Source organism: Indicator indicator, chromosome 21 (assembly GCF_027791375.1).
Source record: "Indicator indicator isolate 239-I01 chromosome 21, UM_Iind_1.1, whole genome shotgun sequence".
In the NCBI taxonomy this organism is placed as follows: domain Eukaryota; kingdom Metazoa; phylum Chordata; class Aves; order Piciformes; family Indicatoridae; genus Indicator; species Indicator indicator.
In genome coordinates this window covers 16,012,142-16,038,204 of record NC_072030.1, presented here as the reverse complement: position 1 = coordinate 16,038,204, position 26,063 = coordinate 16,012,142, and positions in this window count along the sequence as shown.

Genomic DNA, 26,063 nt, shown 5'->3' with positions numbered 1-26,063 from the left:
TGAGACCATCCTCCTTACATAATGGTCCCCCACAGCTATTAGTGCCTCAGCCATGGCTCTCAGGATGCCATTAGTGCCAATTAACTGCACTATGTACACAAAGCCCCCACCTGGTGACGAAGGTGGCCAGAGGTGATGAAGGTGACTTGCTGCCAGGTATTGCTGCCGCCCAGGAGCCAGCTGTGTCCTGGGCTGCCTCCCCAGCAGTATGGGCAGCAGGTGGAGGGAGGGAATTCTGTTGTTCTACTCTGCTCTGCTGAGACCCCTCCTGCAGTGCTGGGGCTGGCTCTGGAGTCCTCAGCAAAGACATGGAAGTGTTGGAGCAGGGTCAGAGGAGGCCACAGCAATGATGGGAAGGCTGAAAGCCCTCTGCTGCAAGGCCAGGCTGAGACAGTTGGACTTGTTCAGCCTGGAGAAGAGAAGGCTCCAGAGAGACCTTTTGATGGCCTTTCAGTACTTAAATAGGCCAATAGGAAAGCTGGGGACAGGCTTTAGAGCAGAGCCTGTTGTGACAGGACAAGGGGGGGATGGTTTAAGCTAAGCAAGGAAGATTCAGACTGGAGAGAAGGAAGAAATATTTGACCCTGAGGGTGGTGACAGCCATCCCAGGTCGCCCAGAGCAGTGGTAGATGTCCCATCCCTGGAACCATACCAGCTCAGGTTGTTTGGGACTCTGAGCAACCTGCTCTAGTTGTAGATGTCCCTGCTGACTGCAGGGGGGGTTGGACTGGATGAGCTTCCAACTTCCCTTTCAAGCCAAACCAGTCCATGATCAGCTCCTCAGTGATAAGGAAGCAAGCAAAGCTTTTTCCTCTTGGCTCCTGTAACATTACAAAAGCCTCAATGGGAGCCAGAAGAAATGTCACAGTTGGAAGTCTGCGGGGAGCTCACCAACTGAGGGGCTAGTGGGACACAAGCTGGTGGATTTGGGAATGAATAGGAATAAACCCAGCAAGGGTTAGGTGAGGCCAGCAAGTTTTATTTTCAGAGTGTCTCAGAGAGAGAGAGAGAGAGGGAAGAAGGGAAGGAGTGAACAGCTGTAAAGACATTTTTGTTGCTGACTGGTCCAAAGGAATGTGTATAAACAGCTTTGGATGTATTTTCCTGAGCATACTAAGTGTATTTACTGCCTGCTCTAATTGGTCCTGCCTCAAGTTAGCCAGGACTAAGAGTTCCCATGGGAAGTACGCTTCACTGACTCATATGGTCTGAAGCCTGGTGCTCACAGTGCAACCTGTGTTAATGATTGTCCCCAAGCTGTCCTTTCTCACAGCCTCCCACTGCAGTGCCCAGCATGAGCAGGGGGCTGGCCCTGCCCAGGGGGCCACCAGCCAGGTGGCTTTATGGCAGGGCAGCAGCAGAGCCTGGATCTGGCAGCACAGGTGGAAGTGCTTCCTAGGAAGGCTGATCCACAGAGCCAAGGCAGAGGATCATAGAATGTCAAGGGTTGGGAAGGACCTCTAGAGATGATCTAGTCCACCTCCCCCCCCGCCAAAGCAGGGCCACCTAGGGCAGGTCACACAGGAACACATCCAAACAGGTTTTGAAAGTCTCCAGAGGTGGGGCTTGGAAGGAAATTTTGGAGATCATCCAACCCCCCTGCTAAAGCAGGGCACCCACAGCAGCTTGCCCAGGATCACAGTGGCCGGGGGGGTTGGAATCTCTGCAGAGAAGGAGACTCCACAACCTCTCTGGGCAGCCTGCTCCAGGGCTCTGTCACCCTCACAGTAAAGTGTTTCCTTGTGTTGAGGTGGAACTTCCTGGCTTCCAGCTTATCCCTGTTGTTCCTTGTCCTATCACTGGGCACCCCCAAAAAGAGACTGGTCCCTTCATCTTATTTCCTAGGCTGAGCAAGCTCCTTCACTCAACCCAAGCAAGTCACAGGTGGCAGCTCCCCAAGCAGGGGCTGCATTCTCCTGCCATGCTCTGCAGCCACCACCAACCAGAGCTGGTTTGGGCCATGCCAATGCACCTGCACATACACGAAGTGTTTGCTCCCAGTGTAACCCCCAGAGCAGCTGCTTCTGAAGAGTTCAGTGCAAGCAGTCAGTGACATGGAGGAGGAGGAGGTGGGGGGGGAATAGCACAAACCAGTTTCTCATTGCAAAATGTCATTTTGATGGAACTGACATTTTTGGCAAAGCCAGTCTAAATTTCAATGGTTTGTTTTGTTTGTTTAGGGAAAAAGAAAAAAAAAAGAAAGAAAATAAAAGAAAAACCCACGCAGAAAAGTTCCAAATATGTAATATTGACATTTTTCAGAACCAAATGTTTTGCTACTTGGGCTGAGCACAGCTCTTCCAGCTTGAAGTGACTTTTTCATGCAAATAACTACAAAGAGATGAAAGGAGAAAGGAGTTTTAAGTTCTTCTGAAGCACCTGAAGCTTTCCACAGGTTTTATCTTCTTTTTTTTGTTTTGTTTTTTATTCTCACTCAAAACTTGAGCCCATGCATCAAGGAGAAAATGAGATGCCCTCTTTCAGGAAACACATATTTTATTCTGCTGGCTAAGCCAGGCAGTTGTGAAAATGTTTTCCAAAAAGCCATGCCTGTGGTTGGTGATTTTTGATTTTTTTTGTTTTCTTTTGGGGGGGGGGGTGCTGCTGGCATCCTCCTGCCATGCAAGTGCCTGTAAAATGCATCCTTGGCAGGGAACCAGCACCATTGGCTTCCCCACAGAGAGAGCATCAAAGCAGAGGCAGGACACAACCCAGGTTATCACCTCCTGCCTGAAAAACAAGATAAAGGGAAACTTTCATCAAGCTGCTGGACTTCTAAGAATTGCTCTCTCTGAAGGTGCTTGAAGGCAAAGAACACTGAGGAAGGGAGGGACTGGAGGGGGTTTGCTGGGTGCAGAGTGGTGCAAGAGCACAGTGTGGGGACTGCCACTGCCTTGCTTGTTGCCAGGCTGAGGGTGTTGACTGGAAGCCTTTTTAAGCTCCTGGGTGTAAATATTGGCTGCAATTCTCCATCATGCATTCTCTTGCTTTGAGCATGCAATGAGAACCCAGAGTGAGGGAAAAAACTGGGCAATGGGTTTGCATTTGGTGACCCTGAATGCTAAGGTGGGCTCAGGAGCTCCAGCAAGGCTTGGTGCTGGGTCTGGTTTCCCTTCTCTTGCACTGCTACCTTTCCTTCAAAGTTCTCTTTCTTTCAGTGTCTCCTGAGTCCCACCAGCCTCTGATCTGCTGGGTGCAGCACTCAGGACCTGGGAGAAGCATCTTCCCATGTGCCCAGGAGGTGATGTAAGTCACAGCTGTCACTTGGCAGAAGCTGTTGCAACAGGATAATGAGGAAATTTGCCCAGGACCACTGAAGGGAATCAGTGGCATAGGAGAAAAGACCAGCTTGCTCCCAGCAGGAAGACTGACCTTCAGGCAGTGTGGTAGGTAGAGCTCCAGGAAGATGTGGTGTCACACATGCCAGCCCTCCAGGAGCTGTTTGTATTTCATGCAGAAGGTGATGCTCTGAGCCCTGAAGATCCCCTGTTTGAACCCTCAGGGTTTGCTGCCTATGGTCCCTAAAAGTTCTGACTTCCAGGCTGCCTGGTGGGGCTCCAAAAGCTTTGAATAACTTCATTCTGCTTTTATTTTCTTTTCCCTTGAGCCCTTCTCCACATCATTTTTTTTTTTTCCCTTTGCCATCCATCCCATGATGTCTCTCTCCCCTTTCTCCCTCCCTCCCAGCCCCAACTGCAACTTTTCCCTGAGTGTCCCAGTTAGGAAGCGAAGAGGTAACTACGTGCCAGCCAGTACCTCCTTATCTAGTCACAGTCTGTTCCCCTAAGGGAATTTCTGGCCTGGGATTGTGTGTGTGTGTGTGTTTTACATGCTTTATTTTTATCATAGACAGTACATTGTGTCTTCAGCCCAGGAGGTTACACACTAGATAAGAGACAGGCAGATATACTACAACTGCTCCAGCCCGTGGAGTTATGTGCCTGAGATAGCACTGGGAATGTAACAGGTAAACTGCTTCCAACCCTCCCCCCCACCCCCCCACCATTCAGGCAGTGGATTTTGTGTCAACAAATCCAGATCCAGGCAGAGATTTCAATGTTGATGTTCCTGCAGTCAGAGAATAAAGTCCACAGTGCTCCCTCCATCTCTGCTGCCCTCATGCCTTCTCGTTGGCCCCAGCCTCCCATCTGCCCCTATCCCATCCACTCCTCCTCCAGCTTCATTCTCACACCTCTCTATCCAGCTCCAATCTGGACATGCAGTGTGGTTCAGGGATTCCTTTGGACTCCTCCAAGAGTACAGCAAGATACTAAGGGGAGTGGTGTGGAGGTGTAGGAAACAGTGCTGTCAATGACTTCCTGACAGCAAATGTTAAGAGAAGCTGGGAAAGGGAATTCTAAGCCAATGCTAGCTTGGTAGTGAGAGCTAGGATCAGAGGTAGCTTATCTGTGCCTACGTCTTGCACCTTTCTCTAAATCCAGTTGGCAGCTGGTCACCAGTGGTGTTCCCCAGGGCTCAGATTTGAGACCAGTTCCCTTTGATGTCTTTATCAATGATCTAGACCCTTGGTCACTTTGCAGATGACACCAAGTCAGGCAGGACTGCTGATGTGCTGGAGGGACAGAAGGCTCTCCAGAGGGATCTGGACAGGCTGGATCGATGGGCTGAGGGCAATGGTATGAGGTTCAACAAGGGCAAGTGGCAGGTCCTGCACTTGGGTCACAACAGCTGCATGAACACTCCAGGCCTGGGGCAGAGTGGGTGGAAAGCTGCCCATTGGAAAAGGACCTGGAGATATTGGCCAACAGCTGGATGAACATGAGCTCTGAGAGTCTTCTCTTTCCAGGCTGAACAACTCCAGCTCCCTCAGCCTGTCCTCCTAGCCAGGTGCTCCTGGAGAAAGTGGTCCTTCCACTTTGCTACAAGAGCAACTGAGTAATGAAAAGCCTTCCCCGTTCCCAGGTGAGCTACCTGCTTGAGGCTGCAGCCCAGGGGTACCTTATTAGCAAGGAATTGCCAAGACTGGACTGGTCTGGAGCAATAAATGCAGAGAGTTTGGCTTGCACGTGTGAAAGATGTAGTGTTGGGTTTGGTAAACCCACAGCAGCCATCCCATGATCAAGTGTGGGCATGGAGCATGTGCTGAGAGGTTGCCAGAGTGAAAATGGAGCTGGTGTGCCTGGGACTGGGGACAGAAATGCTGGAGCTGCCTGGGCTGCCCAGTTGTGGTGAATGCCACAGGTTCCTCTGAGCCAGCCAGATGGGACAGACAGACTTTGAATCTTCCTTTCTGCCAACATCTTTTCTGGCTCAGCTTCCTGCTGCTCAGCTTGGACATCAGGATGCTTTCAAGGTACAAACTGACTGCTCAGCAATGACTTTTACCACTCTTCAGCCCTGACAAGCAGGCAGAAGGCAAGGCAGTGCTTCTCACAGGTCCCTCAGCCTTCTCAAGCATTCTGCCCACCTGCTGTGAGTTCGCAGCATGGCTTTGCTGGGGCAGCACTGTAGAGGGGCTGGGGAACTGCATGCTGCAGGGGAGTCATTCCTCTTCTGTGCTTTATGGCTCTGGCACTGTCAAAGCTGGCACATTTCTGAGGGTGAGCAGCTCACAGTGGTTTGAGGAGCAGGTTATTCTGCTTCTCTCTAGCTTGTTGGTTGTTTGGTTTTTTTTTCAGGTCTCCCATCTCAGGCCAAGAGAAGGGCTAGGATGAGCTTCTCCTCATGTGCATGGTCCTGGATCCCTGCTCTGCCATGCAAGCAATAATGGATTGCTGTCCTCAGTGAGGAGCACCCATGCCAGCAGTGAACAGCAGTGGCCAGGGAGAGTGCACAGTGATCAGTGAGGCATCAACCTCCTCTATCCACTCCATTTGACTATTTCTTCACTTTCTAAATCCATTTGCTATGTTTGAGGTGATGGAAGAGAGCCCAAGGAGCATCACTGTGGCCTGCAATGCAGCACACTCCTGCATGTTTCCAGGGAAAGGTGAACACTGGAATGGTTTCAATGCCATTGATCTTCCCTGGATGTGTTCATCCTAATTCAGGCTTCCATGAAGTTTTCCAAGTCCTGGCTTTGTCCTGATTCAGGAAAGAGAAAATTAACAAAAAAACCAAACCAAACCAAAAATCTGATATTCCGCAAATGTTCACAGGGTTGGGAAACAGTTTCCCATTTAGCCCACTGGTTATTCACCAAGCATCAAGGCTCTTTGCCCTCATGCTGTGCCTCGTAGCCATACTCACACTCACCCCAGCAGAGCTACAGCTCCTCTCATCTCAGCACCCAGCTGCTGAGCAGGCTGAGACCTGTGTGACAAAAATAGGGCATGTTTTTTGGATGCCACTTGGGAAATGCTCAGTTTTACATGAGGCAGGAAGGTTGTCTCCACACTGATGCTGGTTTAAAAATACAGTTGTATTTTGGGGTGGTGGCGTGGTGGGAAGAGACTCTTTTCGGTATTAATAAATCCTCCAAGTGTTCCTTTCTTAGGCTTTGCAGGGATCTTGAGTGTCTTACATGAGGCCCTGAGAAGGCAGGACCAGCAGTCCATTGATGCAGCATGGCTTGCTTCTTTCTGAAGCAAGTTTGGGATGGTAACTGCCCAGCCTTTTGCAGTTTTAAGCACAACTTCCCAAATTCTTTTGCTTCCTTAGGGCCACAACCGTGTCCGGCAGCATCAGTGAGAGCAGATCTGTGGCTCAAAAAACAGCTGGGAACAAGACCTTCAAATAGCTGGAAAGCAATCATCACAGCAGCTGGGGGTTTGGCCAATATCTGAAGCATCCCTCACTGCAGATCAGAATCAAATAAAGAGGACCTAATCAGACCAGGTTCCTTTGGAACAACTCCTGCCTTCAGCAGGTTGCACACTGTTCCTGGGTTGAGCCAAAGGAGGGTTTGTTTTCCCCTACCTGGCAACACTGCAAGGCTCACAACCTGAGCAAGACATGAGGTTGCTCCCAGCCTTCTATACAATTCAGAAGTCAGGATCTTTATTTCAAAGTTTCCAGACTCTATGAACCCTGTCAGTACTCTGAGCTTTGCTGCCGTTTCTGAACCGCTTCATGATGGCTTGCAGTGCACAGCTGAGAGGAAGATTCAGGTGGCTCTTGGTGTGTTCATATTCCTGGGCTTGTCCTTCCTGCTTTTAAGCTGTCACCTAGCAAAAACATGCTGAGGTCAGGATTCAGCTGGTGGCCTTGCTGGTGGGAGAAGGAAAAAAACTGGCTTCTGGTTCCCTCTTTTAGTTTTGCACGAGTTTGGGAATGCTGACTTTAGTGAAAAATTGTTTTTGTCAGTGTTCAAAGCTTCCTCAAGAGGCAGAGAGAGGCAGCAGACCCACACTGGTTAAAGTCACTTCTCCACAAACTGCAAAACATGTTCATTTCTAGTGTTCAACCCCAAAAGAACTGCCCAGCCTCTCCCCCCCCATTCCCTACCCCTGCTTTTTGACAAGTGTTAGATATTATGGCTTTTCTCTTTCATGTTTCTCCCCCTGGATCAATGAATCTGAGGATTTCTCTCTTCTTGTTGTTATGTAGTAACTAATAAACCCCTCACAGTCCAGAAAAACAACAGAGCATTTACTTTGTCTTTCTTTTCCTGAGGCTGAGGGTCCTAAGCAGATAGCTGCAGAACAAACCCAGTTTTTAGTGCCCCTGAGTGTCACTGTATGGGTCCTGGGATGCTCCTCAGCAGGTCTCTTTGAGAAATGGAGCTAGTTCCAGGCACGGTTTTGCTGCAAGCAGCTTTGCTGGCTGTCCTTCTTCCCAAGCAGCCAAAGGCTCAGCCAGCCCACTGCCTGTGAGCATTCTGAGCCCTTTTCCCAGGAGGGACTGATCCAGAGCAAGGCAAAAGATGGAAGGGAAAGCTGCAGCCTGCCTATACCCTTGTGTTACAACCCTCAGGAGCCCTTACTCAGCCTGAGTTCGGCCACAGAAGCTGGAGGTCCACTGCAGCAGCCCTGAAATGCCTCTTTCTGATGACAGCTGGAGCTGCTGTTGTGTTGGGTCAGGCATTGCCTTTGCTCACACCCCAGTTGCTTTGGCCTAGAACTAAACCATGCTCTTCCTGCAGGCCCTGCTGCAAGGAAAACCAAAGCTGCTGCAAGCTGTGGAGCCCTTCAGCAGAGAGCCAGCATTAGAGCCCTGATCACAGCCACATGCCAACAAAAGCTGCAAGAGCTGCAGGCTCAAAGCATGCCCATGGCAAAGGTGGCTCTCCTCCTGAAAAGACTTTAGCCATGGCCAACTCACCCAAAGAAAACCCCAGACCTTAATGACAGAAAGCTGAGTGGTTATGTGTAACCAGAGTACTTAGCTACCTCCCTACCCATTGCCCACCCTGATTAATGGTTAAGCTCTCCCTTGGTCATCACTTGCTGCTTCTGGCCAGCACAAGCTGTTTCAAGTGGGAGGGAAGGGTGAAGAACAGAGGGCAAACAGCACCAAAGACCTGCTTGTACTCTTCAGCCACCCTGTTAAGAGCATCCTGTCAGGGGATGTTCACTGGCATTCAGAAGTGGGTGAATGAGCAGGGCCCTTGCCCTTCCCTGATGAAGATCTAGTTGTAAAGCCACTCACAGCCTTTGGGCTGATGTCATAGAATCATAGAATCAAGAAGGTTGGAAGAGACCTCAAATATCATCAAGTCCAACCTGTCACCCTACACCTCATGACTATCTAAACATCCTTCCCTCAGCTCCACAGTATTGCAGAGCCTCTCTCTCTCCTGCTTGCTTACCCCCATGGTCTCCTGAGGACTTGTTCCAAAATGAAGCCTGACCAACTTGCCCAAAGCCACTCCAACCACCAAGTGGATTGAGCACAGGCTCCAGATTTATCAGCACAGCAGGTGGGTCACCATGAAGTCCTTCCAGTGCACCTTGACTTGCACCACAGCCCTTTGGCCTGGGGCCTGCCCTTCTTCTTGCACAGGAGAGGGTGAAGCTGTGCCAGCCTCATGCCCTAGGGGGGCTGTGTGCACCCATGGGTGCCCATGCATGGCAGGGCTGGAGCCAGGGGGATGTTACTCGGCCCTGGGGCTGTGGACAGGTAACTCAGGGCCCTGCTCAACCACTCAGCTCTTTACTGAACTGAAACTGCTGAGAGTGACAGATTTACTGAACCATGATTTTTTTTCCTGTTGCGATCAGATGTTCAATGAGGATTAGGCTGAGCTCACTTCCTTACTGTCCCTCCTGCCCAGTGACCATGACATTATGTTTGATGTTATGCCTCATTGCTGCCTCGTCAGCTTCTTCACCTCCCTGCAAAGGGAAATCACAGTGGAGCATGGCTGGTTCCTTACTTCATCTCAACTCTCTGCTCTTTCATAGAAACATAGAATCATGGAATTGTCAGGGTTGGAAGAGACCTCAAGGATCAGCCTGGTCCAACCCCCCTGCCATGGGCAGGGACACCTCACACTACAGCAGGTTGCTCACAGCCACATCCAGCCTGGCCTTTAAAACCTCCAGGGATGAGGCTTCCACCACCTCCCTGGGCAACCTGTGCCAGTGTCTCACCACCCTCATGGTGAAAAACTTCTTCCTAACATCCAATCTGAATCTATCCATTTCTATTTTTTGCTCCATTCCCCTGAGTCCTATCACTCTCTGACACCCTAAAAAGTCCTTCCCCAGCTTTCTTGTAGCCCCCTTCAGATACTGGAAAGCCACAAGAAGGTCACCTCAGAGCCTTCTCTTCTCCAGACTGAATAGCCCCAACTCTTTCAGCCTGTTCTCATAGGAGAGGTGCTCCAGCCCTCTGCTCATCCTCATGGCCCTTCTTCCTCTGCAGCTGCTCAGCACCATTGTCAGTACCTTCACCACAATCTCAGTGCCACTGTGCAGCAGGGGAGGACCACATCTCCAAGCAATGATGGTTTAGGGACTGGAGATCACAGAATCATAGAAACATTCAGGGTGGAAAAGATCCTCAGGATCACCAAGTCCAACCCAGATCCCTACTCTGTAAGGATGACCCCTAAACCATATCCCCAAGCACCACAGCCAAACCACCTTTAAACACATCCAGGCTTGGGGACTCAACCACCTCCCTGGGCAGCACATTCCAATCCCTGACCACTCTTGCCATAAAAAAAATGTTTCCTAACATCCAGTCTAAATCTACCCAGTGGCAGCTTGAGGCTGTTCCCTCTTGTTCCATTACTAATTACCTGTGAGAAGAGACCAGCACCAACCTGGTGATGAGCAGCTTTCTTCCAGTAGGTATCACCCCATCTTCAAACTCCCCATCTGCAGATCAGTGACCCCAAGCAATGCTCTTCCTTGCCTCTGGTACTGCTACCCAGCTGATGTTGGGTCAGTTTAGCTGGGCAGGAATCTTTCTGACATTACTAATGGGAAGAGACAAAGACCTAGCAAATCAAAATATCACTAATGCCCAGTTGCCTCTTCAGCTGTCTGTGCTTTATTTGCACAAGCTGAAGAACTTCATGGTGCCAGGAGGAATGTGATAGAAGTTCTTTGTCTCATAAATTATTTTGGCCCAGTCTTCCCCAGAGAGATAGGGCATGAGAGCAGGAGCTGGCAGCATGGGTTCTGCTCCCAGCTTTGGCACTGACCTGCTGCATGACCTTGGACAACTCACTTCACCTCCCTTGAGCTTCTGTTTCCCCTCCTCTCCTTTGTCTGCCTTGTTTATTTGGACTGTCAACTCCTAGAGAAAGGAATTCAGCCTCCCTGGCTGCTTGCAGACTGCATGGCATGACGGGAGCCTGATCAGGCTTGCTCCTGGGAGGTACCACAGTAAAAAATTCATAGCAAGGACTGAAACCCAGCGTTTGCTAAACAATTGTATGGGAGCTTTTAATTATTAAGTGGCATACATGAATTAGGGAGGCATCTCTGGCACTTGAGAGTGCTTGTCCAGGGGCAGCAACTGCTCTTTCTTTCCGTGGCCACACCAAGGGCTGTATCTCCTCCCAGCCCTGTAAATTTTGACATCATCTTCTCCCTGCCCCAGCTGCACAGTGGGAGGGGTGGGAAGCATCTGCTGGAGAAAGGAGGGAGTTTGCTGGAGGTAATGAAGAAAGCTCCTCTTGGAGTCCTCCCTCTCCTGAACATCTGGACAGATAAGGACTCTTCTGAGAAAGATTGAAAGAGCCAGGGAGGCCTCCTGGAAAGGGCAGGGAAATGCTCCACCTCGGAGCTGATTGAGCACTAAGGGCAGAGAGGCTGAGAGAGGTTGTGGGGGCTGACAGAGACCACATAGAGGTCAGAGATGCATGAAACCAAAGCCAATAGAAGCCTACGGGGCAGATCATCTTTAGGGGACACTACAAGTCTTGATTCCAGAATATTCCTGTTTCAGGCAAGTTCTGCAGCCCTGAAATGTGATGGCATCAAGAGGTGGAATAAAAGATTTGCCAGAGCATTCATAGCTCTGGAAGAGAGTCTATGCTCTGCTTTTAAAATGTTCTGAATGTATTGGGTGTATTAAGAAGATTGTGGCCAGCAGGTCACTAGAGGCTCTCTTCCCCCTCTACTCTGCCCTAGTGAGGGCACATCAGGAGTACTGGGTCTAGTTCTGGACTTCCCAGGCCAAAGAGACAGGGAATTACGGAAGAGAGTCCATCAGAGGCTACAAAGATGCTGAGGGGACCTGGAGTATCTCTGTGAGGAGGAAAGGCTGACAGCCCTGGGGCTGTTGAGCCTGGAGAAGAGCAGCCTGAGAGGGGTCTGAGCAATGCTCAGCAAGAGCTAAAGGGTGGGGGGCAAGAGGCTGGGGCCAGACTCTGCTCAGTTGTTCCCAGTGACAGGACAAGGGGCAACAGACACAAACAGGAACCCAGGAGGTTCCATCTGAAAAGGAGAAAAATTTCTTCGTTGTGAGGGTGCTGAAGCCCTGGAGCAGGCTGTCCAGAGAGGTTGTAGAGTCTCCTGTGGAGAGATTCCAAACCCACCTGGGAAAGCTGCTGTGAGTGACCCTGCTTTAGTAGGGCTGCAGGACTAAATGATCTCCAGAGATCCCTTCCAACCCTCATTCTGCTGGGATTCTGGAATTCTGTATGGCATGAGCTGGCCTGGCATTGGCTTCCTGAAGCCCCAGTGATATGGAGGAGTCTGCTGGGAGCAGTGTGAAAAGCAGCTGCTGAAGTGGTGGTTTTTAATTGATGGAGCAGAAGGGCAGACACTACCTGCTGTTAGGGAAGAAAGCTAAGCAAACCATTAAGCCATCAGCCAGAGGCAGGATTGTTCCCCGCTCAGTGCTGTTTTCCAGTGCTTCACTCAATTTACAACTCTTCTGACAAAGGTCCTTCCCCAGCCTGCACACCCCTGGCCAGTCACTGCAGCAGCATCTCTGTGGTACGAGTCCCTCCCTGCTCCAGCAAACCCTGGGAGCACACAAAGGCTTCTTCTTTCTCCAGGTGCCTCAGGAGACATGAAGCAGGGACAGATATAGGAAGGATGATTAAAGAAAATAGACCCCACCAGGCCTTAATTCCCTTCTCCCCACTGCAACAGGAGCTTAGGACAGCCAGCTGAGGACACGAGGGAGAGCAGTACTCAAGTGTAGGGCAAGCAGAAGTGGAGATCCCCTGTGCATTGCCATGCAGGGTGTTTACACACCTGTGGTTTGCCACTGGATCCAGTTTGCTGCACACCCTGAGGCCATCACCACAGCAAGCAGGCAAAGGGCAGCAGCTGCCTGTGTAAGAGAAACATGACAAAAGAAGAAGAAAAAAAAGACCTAACCTGGTTTTCAGAGTTCGCAGGTTGCTGCTGAGCAGCTTACTCTCTTCCATGGCAGTGGCTGCAGCTCACAGACCACTGCAGACAGGCAGTTGCCAGGGTCTGAAGGGCGAAATTCCTGCGTCTCAGGCTCCAAATTCCTCAAATAAGTCCCTCCAATTTCTGTGTTTTCATAAAGACATGGCCTGCTGCCGGGTGACCTGGAAGAGGCATCGCAGTGCTTTGTCAGCACACTTGCCTGGCTGCAGAAGCTAAGGACCAAATTGTCTTATTAATCATTTAAAAAGTGGGGAGGGGGTGTCGGGGGGGGAAGAATAAAATAAAATATAAAAGGAGCAGTTCTGGCTAATTGTAGTTGGGGGGGGTATGGAAATGAGGTCAGAGTTCATTTTTCTCTCTGCTGCTGCTGCTTCACAGTTCACTGGCTGACAAGGAAAGCAAGATAACAAGAGGCTGGAGATAGTTCAGGGACCAACCTCCCTCTCCCAAGGAGGAGAAGTGGGGGGAGTTCAGGTTTCTGACATGGATGGAGAGGCAGCTCTGCTGGCTGCCGAGCCACAGGACTCGCTGGAGGGGATGCAGTGAGCTGCTCCCGGAGGGAGAGAAGGGGTTTGGCCCTGGCACATGTAAAGCAAGGGGGGGGAACTGTCTCATTTTTTTGCCATCCCATAAACGTACTGAGATCAGTGCTGCTCGCAGGGGAGCCTGAGCTGGGAGGGCTCAGGAGCCTCCTGTCACCAGCAGCCGTGCAGGAATTCAAGCAGATGCATTCGATTCCAGCTCCGCCTCGGGCTTTAGCCACCCTCTGGGGTTTATTTTGGGTGGATTTGGGGTTTTTTTTCGGTTTCTCTTTAATTTAACATCCATGCAGAAGTACAGCTTGGTAGGAGAGCAGAGTGCTGGTGCTCCTTCCCGCTCCAAGGCAGGGGCGCCCCTGCGGCTCAGCCCTGCCAAACCGCCCTGCCCTCCCCTCCGTCCCCTACGGTCGCTCCCGCTAGGAGCAGCCACTGCTGGAGTAACCGAGACCTCCTCGGGAGCGTGAGATCCAGAACCATTCATTTTATGGGGCCCTCCTGCAAGAGCAAGGGATTTGTTGCCCTGGCTCCTGCTGGGGGAAGCGTTTCCCTCAGCCAGAATGTGAAACACAATCCAGCGCGGGCTCTGACATCCAAGCTGGGTTATTTGAGGAGAGTTCCTTACACGGGGCCTGAGCAGCACAATCCCAGCAGCAATTACGAGGCCTCCTTGCACCATTCCTACCAGTTAAAAGCTAAGTCTAGCCTGAGATCATAAAGCCCACACTCTGTGGCTGGGTTTTAGGGGTGTAGAGGGAGGAAGAGGGGTCAGAAGAAGGAAGTGCAGCCAGGGGATGGGTGTTTAGTGAAGATCTGAGTGCTGGGTGGCACACTCTAGGATGGGATGTTTGCTTCTGCAAACATGGGCAGGTGGTTTGGGACTTTCTTCAGCAGTAGCAGCTGTGGTATTTCTAGTGTTAACACTGGTGTTAAGCTTTCTGCTGCAGAAAACGAAGCTCTGGCTCAGCCTCCTAAGTCAACAACATAACCTGCACCAAAATCACTAGAGTTGTGTCAACAAGGCAGGAGAGTTTCAAGAGGATGTGAGCAAATATTGCCAGCAAAATGTCACAGGGATAATGTCAAGGTTGCTTCAAGCAAGGGGACCTGGCTGACTCTGGATACACCCAGGTGGCCCACCATCACTTCCTGATGTCCTTACCAAGTATTAAACTTATAGTTGCAAGTTGGTACTGGGTTTGAAGTCATTTCCACTATGATTTCAGTCCAGAAGGGAGGGATTTGACATCAAGCATCCTGAGCTGATCCTGCCTCCGCTTCAACCACCTCCAGTAGATCTTAGAATCATAAAATCAGTCAGGGTTGGAAGGGACCACAAGGATCATCCAGTTCCAACCCCCCTGCCATGCCCAGGGACACCTCACACTAGATCAGGCTGGCCAGAGCCTCATCCAGCCTGGCTGCAAACACCTCCAGGGATGGGGCCTCAACCACTCTCATGGGGAAGAACTTCTTCCTCATGTCCAGTCTGAATCTCCCCACTTCCAGCTTTATTCCATTCCCCCCAGTCCTATCACTACCTGATAGCCTAAAAAGTCCCTCCCCAGCTTACTGGAAGGCCACAATAAGGTCACCTCAGAGCCTTCTTTTCTCCAGACTGAGAGACAAATGAGCTGGGCACCCAGACTCCCATGGGTGCTGTAGTCAATACAGAGAAGCCTGCAGTGGACATTTGTCATCCTGAAGTGGACATTTACACCTGGTTGGAGGAGCCATTCCAACCAAAGGAGAGGCTGAGCTCCTCATGTCTCTCCTGAATGTGATCCCTGGTGTGTTGTACATAGGTATAGGTCACACCTTTGGGAAGCTCTGCTGAGAAAAAGAGTGGAAGATCTCATGTAATTCTCCCATCACTTCCACAAACCCTGTATTCTCCCATCACATAGCTCCATCTTCCTGCATCTTTGCTCCTCAATCAGACACACAACAAGAGGGAAGGAAGGGAGAGTGGTCAAAACATAGACCTAAAAGTCTGCTGAGACCCTTGACATGGAGCTCAAGCTGAGGTGAGACCAAGGCAGTGTGGGTGAACAGTGCAAGGGTTACAGGCTCCTGGGGTCTGTGTTGGGTGCCAGCATTTATTCAACAGCTTGTGATACAAAGGTCTGGCCAGGTGGTCACAACAGCCTGTGAATCTCTGTCTCCATCATGTGAGGTTCTTTTGACCTAAGGAGAGCTGTCTGGAAGGTGTTGCCTACAGGTAGGACCAAACCCAAGGTCCTGAAAGTAGTTTTCTTCCTCAACTGATCATGTGCAGAGCAGGCAGAGGGAGTGTGAAGTGAGACAGATGTTGTTAAATGCCTGAGGAAGGTTACCCTGCTCCCTGAAGGCCATCCAGGTCCCCATCAACACCACTGGTGGCCCAGCAGTGCTGAGAGCTGAGCAGGTAAAAGGCAGGTGTGTCATTTGGGCCACACACCAGCTAAACATGGACCATCTCCATCACAGCTGACTCCACCACATCCCCAAATCCAAAGTGCCTTCAAAACTACTCTGAAATGGTAAGACATGTGAGGAGGAACAGTAGACAACAGCAGCTGAGATGGTTATGAAGAGCTCCACAGACCACATCCCCCAAGCCCTCCAGGCAGACTGCTCACACTTCTCCTTCCCCAGCCTGCTTTCTCCTAATGCAGGGTAATTCCTAATTGCTTTGGCTATGGAAGTCACAGAATCACAGAGAATGGTGGGGGGAGGAAGGGAGATTATGGAATCATAGAACCATGGAATGATAGGGGTTGAAAGGGACCTCTGGAGATCATTGAGTCCAACCCCTCTGCCAAAGCAGAATCACCTAGGGCAGGCCACACAGGAACATGCCCAGGGGGGTTTTGAAAGTAGTTAGAGTATGAAACTCCACAACACTCCTGGGTAGCTTGTTCCAGGGCTCCAGCACCCTCAAAGCAAGGAACTTTTCCTTCCTGTTCAGATGGGGCCTCCTGGGTTCCAGTTTGTGTCTTTTGTCCCTTGTCCTATCACAGGGCACTACTGAAAAGAGTCTGAATCCTTCTTGACACTTCTCCTTCAGGTATTTGTAAACATGAATAAGATCCTCTCTCAGACTTCTCTTCCCCAGGTCTCTCAGCCTTCCCTCATAGGAGAGATGTTGCAATCCCTTCATCATCCTCATAGCCTCCATTGCCCTTTCTCTTGTATTTCCCTGTCCCTCTTGAGCTGGGGAGCCCAGAACTGGGCACAACACACCAGATGTGGTCTCACAGAATCACAGAAACATTCAGGTTGGAAAAGATCCTCAGGATCACCAAGTCCAACCCAGAACCCTACTCTACAAGGATCACTCCTAAACCATATCCCCAAGCACCACAGCCAAACCACCTTTAAACACATCCAGGCCTGGGGACTCAACCACCTCCCTGGGCAGCTCATTCCAATCCCTGACCACTCTTGCCATAAAAAAATGTTTCCTAACGTCCAGCCTAAATCTACCCAGCTTGAGGCTGTTCCCTCTTGTTCCATCACTAATTACCTGTGAAAAGAGACCAGCACCAGTCTGGTGATGAGCACCTTTCTTCCAGTAGGTATCACCCCATCTTCAAACTCCCCATCTGCAGATCAGTGACCCCAAGCAATGCTCGTCCTTGCACATCACACTCTGGTATTGCTACCCAGCTGATGTTGGGTCAGTTTAGCTGGGCAGGAATCTTTCTGACATTACTAATGGAAAGAAACAAAGACCTAGCAAATCAAAATATCACTAATGCCCAGTTGCCTCTTCAGCTGTCTGTGCTTTATTTGCACAAGCTGAAGAACTTCATGGTGCCAGGAGGAATGTGATAGAAGAGCAGAGTGGGAGGAGATCCTCAAGACCAAACCCCTGCCAAAGCAAGATCACCCACAACAGGTTGCCTGGGATCTCGATGTCTGATAAGATTCAGAAAGCCTCCAGAGGAGACTCCACAACCTTGCTGGGGAGTGTGTTCAATAAGGAGTCCTTTGCAGTTAGAGGTGGAGAAGGAGAAGGAAAACAGCCTTGTTTTCAACAAGCCAGGGGCTCTTCCTCCATTGCTCAACTGCCCGTTTGCACAAGGCTCTCTGGCCCTGGAGTAGCCCTGTCCCTGGAGAGTGGCCTCGACACGGGGAGGCGAGGCCGTGTTGGAAGGTAGCCTGAGGATAACAGGCGTTATAAAGAGGAATTTTTTTCCCTGCTGTTTTTGTTTGTTTTACCACAGAGGCTCAGAGGAGCTGGCCAAGAGCCCCACACAGCAGGTGCTGCCTGGGAATGCAAGGGGAGCAAAATTCCGACTAAATGGGAGCATTATTTGACACCACCGCCTTTCGCAATTTTTTCTTTTGTTTCAGACAAACTCCAAGCCCCCCTGGGCTTTGCGGTCAGAGCCGAGTTGGACTCTTCTGCAGGGGAGGAAAGGGAAGTAGTAAGGGTGTCCCCAAACATGCCAAAGTCTTGGGTGACAGAGACCAAGCTTTCTGGAAACAATACTGCTGGGTTCCCACAGAAGTAGCAAGAGGGCCAAGAAAAAAAATGAAAAATCCCCTTTGGCTCCCTCACAGCAGTTTTACATCTTCTCTCTTGCTGTTTCTCTCTTTTTTTCATTTCTTTTTTTTTTTTCTTTTTCTGTTAACGAAGAAGAGATTGAGCCTGCACACCCACACCAAGATGCTTTTGCCATTTGGAGACCTCTGAGTCTAGATCCACAGTAGTGGGATGCAGCTCTGCCTGGCTTGGTTGTTTCTCGCCCATGGCTGTTCCAAGACTGGAAGAGACAGAAAGCATGGCCAGGGGAAACCAGGCTTAGACCTTCCTTCACCACAGCCTTCTCCTGGGGCTCAGTCCTTCAGCTGCTCTTACTTTCTTTTGTACTTCAGCTGAGACCTGGGGCTGTCAAGCCTGGAGAACAGATTGAGAGGGGATCTGCTCAATGCTGATCAACAGCTAAAGGGTAAGGGGCAAGAGGATGGGGCCAGACTCTTTTCAGAGGTGCCCATTGATAGGACAAGGGGCATGGGTACAAACTGGCACCCAGGAGGTCCCATTTGAACAGGATTTAAAAATTCTTTGCTGTGAGAGTGCTGGAGGCCTGAAGCAGGCTGTCCAGAGAGGTTGTGGAGTCTCCTTCTCCGGAGAGACTCCAAACCCCCCTGGCCATTGTGGTCCAGGGCAAGCTGCTGTGGGTGCCCTGCTTTAGTAGAGCGGTTGAACTGGATGATGTCCAAACTTTCCTTCCAAGCCCACCGTGCTGGGAATCTCACCTGCAGAACTGGCAGGTGCTGTATGGGAATTGCATATTAGCATCATGGGATGTGCAACTATCTCAGAGTGAATGATAGGAATACACAGAAAGAAGAAAGTCAGAATTTTCTGACTTTCCACTTTTTTTTTTTTTTTGACAAGCAGGCAGGATGCCTCTGCCCAAACACTCTCCTCCTATATGCAAAAATGTGGTCTTGAGATTCATTTTTCATAGCCTTGCATTTGGATACCTTCAGCTTATCAAATGAACCCACAGAAGGGCCCAGTGATGGCTCATAGAGTCCCAGAATCCCAGCATGGTTAGGGTTGGAGATTTTCTTGTCCAAAATCCCTTGCTAAAGCAGGGGCACCCACAGCAGCTTGCTCATGAGCACAATGGCCAAGGGGGTTTGGAATCTCTCCAGAGCAGGAGACTCCACAACCTCTTTGGCCAGCCTGCTCCAGGCCTCCAGCACCCTCACAGCAAAGAATTTTTTCCTTCTGTTCAAATGGAACTCCCTGAGTTCCAGTTTGTACCCACTGCCCCTTCTCACCACTGAAAAGAGCATGGCCCCACACATGTCCTTTAGCTCTTGCTGAGCATTGATCACATTCCCTGCCAAGCTGCTCTTCTCCAGGCCAAGGTCTCTCAGCCTTTCCTCCTCCCAGAGATGCTCCACCTCACTTTCAGAAGCCTAGGAACATGCAGTGTTTGGCCATCCCTGCAGTACTCGGGGGGGTGTGTGTCCCCTCACCATCCCCGAGCAAAGGCACAGCATTCTTGTTTGCTCCCTGCCTGCTGGGGTCACACTCACTGATGGAGCCCCAGGGAGTTTCCCCAGGGCTGGTACTATTAATATTAATGACTTTCTTCCTCTTCCACACTCTGTGGTTGCTGGGAAGCCAACAGACCTCCAGCCCGGATGCGTTTACGCAGCGCTGTAGGAGACACAACCACATTCCTGAGCTCTAAATCTTTACAGTCATGCACCAGCTCTCCAAAACAAGTTGAGAGCATGACTTCCAGCTAGATGGATGACGTGGTTCTTCAGGCCCAGGGGTAAAAGCTGGAAGTATTAGCAAGAGGGAGGTTAGGTGGTATCCACATTCCTGCCCCTAACGTCACCAGCATGTCTGCCTGCCAGCGTGTGGCTATCACGTTCCTACCAGCCCAAAGGGCAGCTTTGCTTCCTGAATGTCACCTTCTGCCAAAGGTGGAGAAGTCCATGTGAGACAAGCACCTGATTCTTCCCTGCTCTTCCACTGCTATTTATTAAGTACACTAAAAATAATGAAAACCAATGACATTTGGGTGGAGAGGAGAGAGTCAGAGAGCTCTGAAAATGAAATTGAAATGAGCCTCCTTCAGAAGGCCATTGGTGTGGCATTAACATTCTGCCCACTCAGGAAGAGGAAGTAAAGATAATGCTGGACAAAACTTAAAAGCTTCTGGTGTCATTTGGCAATAGTGAGAAAGGTCTCTCCTTGACAAACAGACAGCAGGACAAACCACAGCAATGATCAAGTACTTCAGGATCAGGAGTCACAGAAAATGGTTGGCTCTGGAGTCCTCAGCAAAGGAGAGGCAGGGACCTGTTGGAGCACAGCCAGAGGGGCCACAGCAATGCTGGGAGGGTTGGAAGCCCTCTGTGAGACCAGGCTGAGAGAGTTGGGCTTGTCCATCCTGGAGAAGGGAAGGCTCCAGAGAGAGCTTCTGGTGGCCTTTCAGTATTTAAATGGGCCAGTCAAAAATCTGGGGACAGACATTTGAGCAGAACCTGTTGTGATAGGACAAGGGGTGATGGTTTAAACTGAAAGAGGGAGATTCAGACTGGAGAGAAGGAAGAAATGGTTCACAGTGAGGGTAGTGAGACCCTGTCCCAGGTTGCCCAGAGGAGTGGTGGTTGCCCTATCCCTGACACCATTCCAGGTCAAGTTGTCTGGGATTCTGAGCAACCTGCTGTGGTTGCAGATGCCCCTGCTGACTGCAGGGAATGTTGGACCAGAGGGTCTTTAAAGGCCCTTTTCCATCCAAACAATTCTGTGATTTCACTAAAAGAATGACAAATATGCAGAGTAAGATTGAACAACTAATTTCAAAGCTGGTAAATATGAGTTGCTGGTGCTAATCACAGAGCTATCTCCATGTCAAAGGGGCAGGGGGGAGAATACTACCTTGCAAAGCTTCTGTGCAAGGAGGTGGGTGAGGTGTTCAGAAGCCCTTTGACAAGGCTGGCCACAGCCCTTGTTTCAACAAGAAACACCAACTTGCTTTTTGCATCAGCAAGTTCAATTTCTGTTCATTTTTTTTTCCCCCAAACGAAAGCATATTGACTGACATTTTTTAAAGCATCCCAAGTGGATTTTCTCTGTATTATTGAAGAACAACAAAGCAAGCAAGCAGCAGCGCAAGAAGGTTTTAAATAGCCAAAACTACAGCAAAGTTGACTCAGAAATTCTTCTGGTACATCAGCTTTTTGTCCAGATGTCGGGCAACAAACCCCAGCTCCAAAGTTTGAAGGCTCTAACGTGCCAGGCAATGCTGCTCAGCTACAAAGTGGAGAGAGGTGGAAAGCTGAGAGCTGGATGTGAAGCCAACCAACAGAGGCTTAGAAACAAGACACATTTTTTAATTAATGCAAATTTCCAAAGCAAGTCAAGTGATGATTCTCCAACTTGTGATGTTTTCACGTTCCCATATCTTGGTATGTCCGGAGCTGGATGTTTTTCTGGGAGATGCAGCAAAGCTACTGGGCTCAGCTCTGGGCTAATTGGCTGCAATTGAATGTCTCTGAAATATAGGAAGTCACACCAGATGTTCTCCTGGTTCCTTCTGGCCTTAAACCCCTGTGAATCTCTGAATGAGTTTCTGAATCTGTGAAATCCCAAGTCCTAAGAACACAAACATATGAGTAGAGTTATATTCCTGGCCTCCAGATCAGAAGGAAGATCTTGAATGCGCATTGTTGTGATAAATCAAAGAAGCAGCTCCATCAGAGCTGCAATAAAAGTTGACTGTAGATCTTTGTGCAGAACTTGGTCACGTGTCATGTGAGGACAAGGTTCAGGGAAGTGTTTCTCAACGTCTGAAATGATTGCTGTTGGGAGCAGCCCCTTCCAAGCACTGTGGTGGAGATCCATCTCCAGACTCACAGGAGCTCATTTGACAAGTGACGATCAATGAGGCACTGAACGCTGTTGACCACAGAGTAATTGAGATGAGCTTCCCTGCCATGAAAACCAGCAGTGAGACATTCAAGTCAAGAGAAAAGGGGTTTTGTTTTGGTGGCCTTCCTTAAGGGGAAGCTTGTCAAAACTGAGGAAATTGAAATCCACAGTCAGCAAGAAAGCTACTTAGCCGTGGTCTAAGCACGGTCACAACATGTATCCACCCCCTCTCCTCCTCTGAAAAAGGAAGAGCAGAAGCCACAACAACAAAACACAAAAGAATGATGAGGCTTTGGTATCACTTAATAGCATTTCGAGCTAATTGCAATCCTTTGGGGAGGAAGTCCTCTCCAGGCTCCAGAACTGGATTCAGGCAACATGGGTTTGAGTCTCACCATGAAATTCCTTCTTGCCAGGCTCTGAGCTTCTCAAGTTTCTGCCCTCACCATCTCTCTCAGCTGTGTCTCTGGCTGGAGAAGACATGGGAGTGGGCAGGAGCCACCTGGGAACCTCATCAGCACAATGTGGGGTGATTCTAAGATGGATAGTTGGCCACCCTGGTGGAATCACAGAATCATCAAGGTTGGAAATGACCTCTAAGATCAAGTCCAACACTACCATCAACCCAACATTACCTTGTCCTGAAATACCAGATCTACACATTTTTAACACCTCCAGGGATGGTGACTTCCCTGGGAAGGTTGTTCCAATGCCTGACCACTCTTTCAGTAAAGAAATTTTTCCTCATATCCACCAAAACCTCACCTGAGGTTTCCTCTTGTCCTATTGTTAGTTACTTGAGAGAAGAGATCAATCTCCACCTGGCTCCAGCCTCCTTTGAGGGAGTTGTAGAGAGCAATAAGGTCTGCCCTCAGGCTTCTCTTTTCCAGACTTGGTCAGCCACTCCTCATAAGACATGTTCATAGAATCATAGAATTATCAAGGTTGGAAAAGACCTCCAAGATCATTAAGTCCAACCTTCTACCCAATGCCTCATGACCACTAGACCATGTCCCATGTTCTCCAGACCCCTCACCTCCTTTCTCCATACATGAGGGTGCTGGTGTCACAGAATCATAGATTATGCCTGCTTGGAAGATACCTCAAAGAGCATCCAGTCCAATCTTTGCCCCAGCACTACAAGGTCAACACTAAACCATATCCCTAAGCACCAGGTCCACATCACTTGAACACCTCCAGGGACAGTGACTCCACCACCACCTTGGGCAGACCATTCCAAAGTTTGATAACCCTTTCAGGGAAGAAATATTTCTGAATACCCAGACTAGACCTCCCCTGGTGCAGCTTGGGACCATTTCCTCTTATCATCAAGGAGAAGGTATTTCAGGTAGCTGTAGAGAGTCTTGCCCACCGAGCACGTTCAGATGGCAAAGCTTCTCCTCTGAACGATACGGGCAGGACACACACACACCCCCAAACCCAAAAGTGTGCTGCCAGCTGTCTCCTTGTTATATAACACCAAGACACATGTGTCGTGCCAGGTAGTGTCTGTCATCTGCAGAAGACCCTGGCTGATGCTCTAACGTCACCCCCAATGTCACGCAACGCTGGGCGAAGCAGCGAGCGTGGCAAGATCACCAAGCAATACATAATGCCAATGACAGTGGAACTAATGTAGAGGAGATTACCCTTGCATTATTCAACACTTCCAATTGCTGCCTGTCCTAAGTGGCTACATGATGTAATAATACATAAATACGGTAATGAAGAGTTTATTTATAGCCCTCCTCAGTGTTACCAGCCCCAGCAGTAATGTAGCTTTCCCACGCTATGCTCAGTGACCGCAGCAGGGCAGCCCATTTGCAAGGGCCTGTGTCAAAAGAGTGGTTAAGCCTTTCCTTGGTGGCAGAGAGAGGTGAATGGGTAATGCAGCAGGAAAAGGAGTGGGGTTTAAATACAGGAGTAAAAGGGAAAAGCGAAAGGGAAGGTGAGGAGAGGATGTGCCTCAAATGGGAAAAAAAGTAGGAGGTTCAAGTGGCTCTAAAGCAGGCAGCTGCTTTGCAGCCTGGGGACCAAGGGCTTCTATAGAGAGTAGAAACATAGAATCATAGAATCAGAGAGAGAGAGAATCAGAGAGAGAGAGGGAGAATCAGAGAGAGAGAGGGAGAATCAGAGAGAGAGAGGGAGAATCAGAGAGAGAGAGGGAGAATCAGAGAGAGAGAGGGAGAATCAGAGAGAGAGAGTGAGAATCAGAGAGAGAGAGAGAGAATCAGAGAGAGAGAGAGAATCAGAGAGAGAGAGAGAGAATCAGAGAGAGAGAGAGAATCAGAGAGAGAGAGAGAGAGAATCAGAGAGAGAGAGAGAGAGAATCAGAGAGAGAGAGAGAATCAGAGAGAGAGAGAGAATCAGAGAGAGAGAGAGAGAGAATCAGAGAGAGAGAGAGAGAATCAGAGAGAGAGAGAGAGAGAATCAGAGAGAGAGAGAGAAACAGAGAGAGAGAGAGAGAGAATCAGAGAGAGAGAGAGAGAATCAGAGAGAGAGAGAGAGAATCAGAGAGAGAGAGAGAGAATCAGAGAGAGAGAGAGAGAGAATCAGAGAGAGAGAGAGAGAGAATCAGAGAGAGAGAGAGAATCAGAGAGAGAGAGAGAGAGAATCAGAGAGAGAGAGGGAGAATCAGAGAGAGAGAGGGAGAATCAGAGAGAGAGAGGGAGAATCAGAGAGAGACGGAGAGAATCAGAGAGAGAGAGACACAGAATCAGAGAAACACACAACCATAGTATCATTAAATCATAGTATCATAGAATGACAGAATTGTGTGGGTTGGAAAAGACCTCCAAGTTCAATGACTTCAGCTATTAGCCTAACACCACCATGGCCATTAAACCACATCCCAAAGTGCCATATTCACACTTAGAGTCATAGAACTGTTTTGGTTGGAAAAGACTCAAGGGGTGTTGGACTAGATGACCTTGAAAGGTCTCTTCCAACCCAAAGACATGTAGGGAAAATGTCAAAATTCTTCTGTCCAGTTTAGGACTTCCCCACTCATCTTCCTTGTGATTTGCCACTCTGAGTCCATAAAAACCCTGCGTACCCACATGGGCTTTTAGTGTGAAGCAGAGCAAGAAATGGGGCACCGTGCAAGAGTGACAGCAGCAGGGGATGTGCCTTCCTCCACCACACTGGCACGCTGCCAGCAAGTGCAAGAAGCTGCCTTTTTTACCTTGTTTCACAACCACCAGAGCAGTGCTGTAAACAGCATTCATCAGGCAGGGAGTTCCACTTAGAAGGGGCTGAACACTAGAAAAATACCATTTACAAGTCCTCCCTCAAATAAAAACCATGAGTTTGTTTTGGCACTGACAGCAGTTCTCCTGGGGATGGCTTCTGGCAAGAGACCAGGCAGGTACAACCACATTTGCTTAACTACTCAGAGGATGAGGGTGTCACAGTTACTGGTGTAAACATGAACTGCTGGGCAAATGCTTCTGCTAAGCCATGGTCACAGAATCATCGAATTATGAAAGTTGGAAAAGACCCCTAAGATCATTGAGTCCAACCATCAACCCAACACCACCATGGACTCTAAATCATGTCCTAAAGTGCCATGTCTGCATATTTTCTGAACATCTCCAGGGAGGGTGGCTCCAACATCTCCTGGCCAGCCTGTTCCAATGCCTGACCACTGTTGCAGGAAAGAAATTGTTCCTAACATGCAACTTAAACCTCTCCTGGTGCAACCTCAGGCCATCTGTTCTCATCTTATCACTTGTTACTTGAGAGAAAGGACCAACATCCACCTCATTCTAACCACCTTTGAAGGAGCTGTAGAGAGCAAAAAGGTTTCCCCTCAGCTACCTCTTCTCCAGACTAAACAATCCCAGCTCCCTCACCTGCTCCTCACCAGACACCTTCGCCACGTTCACACAGGTCTGTGCAGCAAGGAAGCTGCCTACCTGGTTTTGAGAGTTGCTTGCAGCTTTGGGACTCCTGGAATGGAAGCAGAGAAGCTCTGCTGTATGACAGAGGTAAACAGGGCCACACACAGAAGCTCAGTGAGAGGAACACAATGGAAAAGAAAAAAAAATCAAAAGAGTAAATAACAAACAGCTGAGCTGCATCAGGCTGCAACCCAACACCTGAGAAGTGGCTGAGGAGCCATTCACCTAACAGCAGCAGGTCAAACACTTCTGTAAAGCTCCTGCAAGCATTCTCAAACGGGGGCCCAAGTCCAATAGGACTTACTGAGAGCAGTTCAGACGATTAAAACTAGGCGAGGGTGTAAATATCTGACTGGCAGAGGTCCAGGAGATGAGACCATCAGGCTATGGTTGTGTGGCTAATTGGGCTCGGTGAGTAGGCGTCTAGCTATGTTTCCTCCAGCACCAACGCGGATGGATTGGGGCTGGAAGAATTAAGGATGAGAGCTGAAGGGAAAGGAAG